The 6217-nt window shown below is 40.5% G+C and overlaps 1 protein-coding gene across 1 annotated transcript in view; it reads left to right on the top strand.

The window, feature by feature from the left end:
• Positions 1 to 6217, top strand: part of LOC106736165 (kelch-like protein 3) — a 40159-nt gene that overhangs the window by 29022 nt on the left and 4920 nt on the right. The window lies entirely within an intron of this gene.

Raw genomic sequence — 6217 nt, 5'->3', positions numbered from 1 at the left:
GAGAAAGCAAGCCGCCAGGTCCAGAACTTGAACCGTGGTCAGTCACGTGGAAATCCAATGCCTTTAACCACCATGCCACCTGCTGGCCCCAATTTTAGAATATTTTTACACTCCCAAAAGAAACCCTGCATATTTCAGCAGTCATTCCCTTCTACCCCTTTTTCTCCCCATTCCAGCCCTAGGGAGGCCTGGCTCTATAAATTTGCCTGTTTTAGAATCACATATTAGGTAGTCCTTTATATGTAGCTTCTTTCACTTAGCATAACATTTTAAAGTTCATTCATGTTGTATCATGCCTCAGTACTTCATTCCTTTTTATTGCCAAATATTGCCTAAGAGAGAGAGAGAAAGTGCCCTGCAATGGGGCATGGTCACATTATAATCATAATCTTTTTTTTTTTTTTAAGAATTATTTAATTTTATTTGCTATTATTATTATTTTTAAAATTTGCTATAGGACATGTGTGCTCACCAGAGAGAGACAAAGACAGAGATAAAGTAAGAAAGCAAACTGTCAGTAAGGGACTTGAACCATAGGTACCCACAAAGGAATCCAGTGCCTTAACCACCATGCCCACAGTCTGCTTTTTTATTTCCATTCCATCAGGATTTTGAGCATGTGGATACACTTGCACAGTGTGTTTTTCAAGTCATTGTGGCCAGGATTCAAACTGAGGCCAGCCATATGGGATCTGGCTCTGTGCTACAGGGCCAGCCCCTGAATAATATTTCATTGTATAGATAAATGCCACATTTGAATTTTACCTATGATGACTGATACTGCAATGAACATTCATGTACAGTTTTTGTGTGGACATACGTTTTCTTTTGGGCATGTATCTAAAAATAGGATTGTTGAGTCTATGATAACTCTATGTTTTAACCTTTGGAAGAACAGCCGGATTGTTTCCCAAAGCAGTTGTACTATTTAATTTAATTAAATAAATTATTTTTTGTTTTTAGAGACATTTTTACTCTAAGGTGTGTGCTCTTGCTGGAGAGACAGAGAGACATGCCACAATCCCTTCTCCTCTCCTGTTGGTATTTTGGGCATGCATGCACACGCACCCTGCATGAGTATTTAAGCTGCCAGGTCCGGAACTCAAATCACCATTGGACACATGGGACTCTAGGGACGTGACCATACACCATCTGCTGGTCCATCAGTTGTACTATTTTATATTTCCATCATCAGTGCATGAAGATTTCAATTTCTCTACATCCTCTCTAACATTTGTTATTATCTGTGTTTTTAATTATAGCCATCTTACTGGTGGTTATGAGGCCATATTTCATTGTTTTTTTGATGTGCATTTCTCTGATGGCTAATGAGGTTAGGCATCTTTTCCTGTGCTTATTGACCATTTCTATATCTTATTTGAAGAAGTGTTCATTTAGATCCCTTGACCATTTTTCACTTGGGTTATTTTTCTGTTTACTTTTGAGTTGTAAATATTTGAGTTTTCTTTCTCTCTCTCTCTCTCTCTTTTTTTTTTAAACAGAGATTTTGGCTATAGGGTATATGTGCTCACTGGAGAGACAGACAGAAAGTAAGAAATCACCCTCCAGGGGGGATGGCCACATTGCACTACCTTCTCCTCTGTTCTCCTCTTGGGATTTTGGGCATGCATGCACATGCACCCGGTATAAGTTTCAAGCTGCCAGGTCTGGGACTTGAACCATAGTTGATTATGTGGGAGTCCAATGACATAACTATTGCACTATCTGCTGGTCCCTATTTGAATTCTTTATATATTAGATACAATATAAGCCTAGTGTCATATGATTTGCAAAATTTTTTTCTCACTCTTTAATTTTTCTTTTTAACTTTGATTGTGTCCTTTGAAACACAAATGTTTGTTTTTTTAAAGATTATTTATTCATTTGTTTAATTCCATTTGTTATTATTGTTTTTAATTTGATGAGAGAGAGAGAGAGAAAGGGAAAGCAAGAAAGCAAGCTGCCAGGTCCAGGACTTGAACCACGGTTGGTCATGTGGAAGTCCAGCGCCTTTAACCACCATGCCACCTGCCAGCCGCAAAACACAAATGTTTTAAATTTTAATGTCTAATTTATCACTTTTCTTTTATTGTTTGTTCTTTTAGTGCCATATCTAAGAGCCATTGTTTTATCTAGAGTTACTAAGATTTACCCCTATGTTTTCTTCCAAGAGTGTTGTAATTCAACTCTTAAATTTAGGTCTTTGGTCCATTTTGAGTTAATTTATTTTTTGGAGAGTTTTTTTTTTTTTTTTTGTCTGCTATAGGGCGTGTGCTCACCAGAAAGACAGAGAGAGACAGAGAGACAGAGAGACAGAAAGTGAGAAATCACTTCCCGGGGGTATGGCCATGCCACAATCCCTTCTCCTCCATTCTCCTCTTGGGATCATGGGCATGCACACATACAGAACCGGCGTGATTTAAGCCACTGGGTCCAGGACTCGAACCGCGGTTGACTACATGGGAGTCCAGTGACATAGCCATTACGCCAATTGCTGGTCCCCATTTCGAGTTAATTTTTATACAGGGTGTAAGGTAGGGATCTAGTTGATTCTTTTGCATGTGAATATCCAGTTATCCTAGCATTATTTGTTGGAAAAACTGTTCTTTCCCAGTTGAATAGTCTTGCCCTTATCAAAAATCAATTGATCATAAATTTGAGAGCATATTTCTGAGCTCTGAATCTATTCTATAGATCTATATAGCTATCCTTATGCTAATATGCACTTTTTTTCCTCTTCTCTTCAACCTCAGATCCATGTATTCGATTGCCTACTTGCTAACTCCACCTAGGTGTTCAAGAGGCAGCTTAAAATTAATGTGCAAAATGTAACCTCTAATCTTAATGAAATAATTTGTGGGGGAAAAAGGAAGAAGAAAAATAAGCTAACGTTTGCCAAATATTAGTACCATGCACCATCTCATTTACAGCACATTTAAGTTCTGTGACACTCTGAGGACATTGCATATTTACCCACACTAGAGAGTGGTCAGGCAGAATCTTGAACCTAGGTCAGTTTGATTCCAACCTGAGCTCCTTCCTTTACAGATATAATATATGTTCCTGCAAATGAGGAAGTATATAGTTCTACTTTTGTCTCTTTGAGATTGTCCTTTGGAGTTGTGTGATGACTCAGGGAAAAAAGGATTCCTGGTAAATGGAATAGGATTGCCTGTGAGGTGTGCTATGCTCCAGAGCTACCTCTTCCCTCTTCCACATAGAGTAGATACCTAGAGGTTTCCTGAGTGTGCGGTCAGGTTTCCCTATCACCAGGGAAACCCTGCCTTGAGTTTTTGCCAGTGTCTCTTGGTCGTTTTCCAGGTTAGAGGTTCTCTGGCCTTGAAATACACTTTCCACCGTCAGAACATCTTGCGTTCATTTGCTTAGCTGGATTCTCCATCCTTATTCCTCATTCTTTCTTGTCTCTTTCCTCTTTGTTCAAGAGTTGTCAGCCTTTCCAGGTTTATGTAAGATAACCCACTCTGGGCCCAGCCATATTGGCACACACTGCCAAGACACCATGCTCCATAGCATCTGGGACTACATGGAAGGCTCAAGTTAGGTTCTCAGTCCAACCTAAAAGGTGGGCATGGTTGTATGTGTCCAATCCCAGCAACTCAGGAAGGCAGAGTCAGGAGGATCTTAAGCTCCAAAATGGAATGGGCCACATTGAGACTTAATTTGTGGGAACTGGGTATGGTAGTGTGTGTAGTGGTCCCAGCTGCTCAGGAAGTTGAGGCAGGAGGATCACAACACAGAAAGCACTGTCTTAAAACACCACACACACACACACACACACACACACACACACACACACACACACAAATAAATAAAATAGAGTTTCTACTCTGACAATTGCTAACTTAGTTCCTAACACTGAAAATTTGTTCAGCATCTTGGACCCTTCAGTCTCAACAGTTTCCTTATTAAAATATTGGTTACCCTCCCTCCCCCCAAATTACTGGATAGAAATGAAAATGTCTAAGATGAGCCTATTTATGTCAGGGATGCATTTTTACAATAAATTTTGACTAGACTAAAAAACAAAAAGCAGCCTATTTTCAGTTAGTATTTCTAAAACCATTGGCTCCTCATGATATATATTCCATAGGCAGCTAAGAAAAGAGAGATGACACTGGTGAACTTTTTAAACCATCTACTTACAGTTAGAGGCAGAACCAGCTCTGTTCCTGATTGTATTGGTTTATTCTGACATTTTTGGTGTATAGGGTCTACTGTCCACTGCAGGGTGAGATACCAACCCCCAGGTTTTGCCTTTTGGTATCCAAAGGTCTCGCCCTTGCTAGAAGTTTCCTCATTAGTACCTTATTCCACATGCTGAACATTTTCTGACCACCTCTCTCTATTAGAGTTAACCTATATCCTGTCTTTTCCTATTCTAAGTGTCAACTAAACATGAGGCACTGTGGTACAGTATACCCAGAGTAAGGAGAACTGGATTTAAGACTTGGCACCTGTGGTTTTGGGTTTCTGTCCAACTCTCTGAGTTTCATGGGCCAGAAAATCTCTAAGGGCATTTATAGTGCTAGCCGCCTCAGGCTTTATGATTCTGTTTCTCTTATAAGTGTAGCTGGACTAATTTCTTAGTAGTTGACAATGATTTGATGTGCTAAGCCAGAGATGGCAAATATGTGCCTTCAATTTGTCAACCATGGAAGATTCATTAATTTGTCTCAGCATTCTCATAGGAACCCAGACGTGACCTCAGACTTCTCAAACCAATGTAATGTGCTAAGTAACACTACCAGTGGATCACAGCCGAAATGTGTTTGTCCTTCTTGTCTGCCCTATCGTTTAGTGCTATAATCTGAAGGAGGGACTAGCAGTGATCAGGATATACCATAGAAATTAAGAGCATGGGCTCTGGGATTAAGTTGCTTACATTCAAATCCTGTTTCCATTGCTTCCTTTCTAAAAGTCACACAGCTTTCTTAGCTTCTCTAGGCCTCACTTCCTCATTTGTAATATAGAGCATAACAGATCTACCTAATGGGATTGTACAGAGGGTTAAATGAAATAATATATGTAAAAAAGTGCTTTGAACGGCATGGCACATATAACTCAATAAATGTTAACTGTTATATTAATAATTGGCAGGATAAGAATTTGGAATAGCTCATGAAGGAAACATTCTTGGATTGATAGGGCTTTGCAGCATCCTGTCAGTCTCCCAAGTAGTCAAGTATCTGTTCTGCCTATGAGTATGGGTTGATCCATTTCATTAAAACATTTATTTCAGAAAAATTGAGTGCTACCTGTACAGTCAGGAGTTTAGGTTACAGCAGTAAATAAGACAAGTCTCTTTCTGAGTTTATAGTGTGGGGAAAGGGAGGGGACAAGTAAAAATTTAGTTTCAATATATATGTATTTAAAACTTTATTTCTTCTATGGCTGGGGAGAAGCACCCTGAACAGAGTCTTCATCCTGTGATCCACTCTCAGCCCCAGCCAGAATTATGGGCACACTCAAATGTACTTGGTGTGTACAGGCAGACCTCAGGATGCAAACTGGGACTTTCCCATGTGGTTTTTTGTAGAGTGTTGCATTACCTCTGTGCCATTATGGCTGGCCACAATATTCTTTTTCTTTTTTAAAAATTGCTGAAAGGCAGAAAGAGAGGGAAAGTGGGAAAGCACACCCCCCCTGGGGGGTGGGGGGGATGGCCATGTGGCAATCCCTTCTCCTCTATTTTCCTCTCTGGACTTTGGGTATGCCTGCACATATGCCTGGCATGTTTTTCAAGCTGCTGGATCTGGGACCCTGAACAGAGTCTTCATCCTGTGATCCACTCTCAGCCCCAGCCAGAATTATGGGCACACTCAAATGTACTTGGTGTGTACAGGCAGACCTCAGGATGCAAACTGGGACTTTCCCATGTGGTTTTTTGTAGAGTGTTGCATTACCTCTGTGCCATTATGGCTGGCCACAATATTCTTTTTCTTTTTTAAAAATTGCTGAAAGGCAGAAAGAGAGGGAAAGTGGGAAAGCACACCCCCCCTGGGGGGTGGGGGGGATGGCCATGTGGCAATCCCTTCTCCTCTATTTTCCTCTCTGGACTTTGGGTATGCCTGCACATATGCCTGGCATGTTTTTCAAGCTGCTGGATCTGGGACTCAAACCATGCAATTGGTCATGTGGGATCCTGCTCCCTTAACCACCATGTCACAAGCTGGCCCACTACACTATTCTTAACAAT

This window comes from Tupaia chinensis, unplaced genomic scaffold (assembly GCF_000334495.1).
Source record: "Tupaia chinensis unplaced genomic scaffold, TupChi_1.0 Scaffold000672_1, whole genome shotgun sequence".
Taxonomy (NCBI): Eukaryota; Metazoa; Chordata; class Mammalia; order Scandentia; family Tupaiidae; genus Tupaia; species Tupaia belangeri.
The sequence above is the reverse complement of the archived record's forward strand: the minus strand, read 5'-3'. Positions and strand labels throughout refer to the sequence as shown.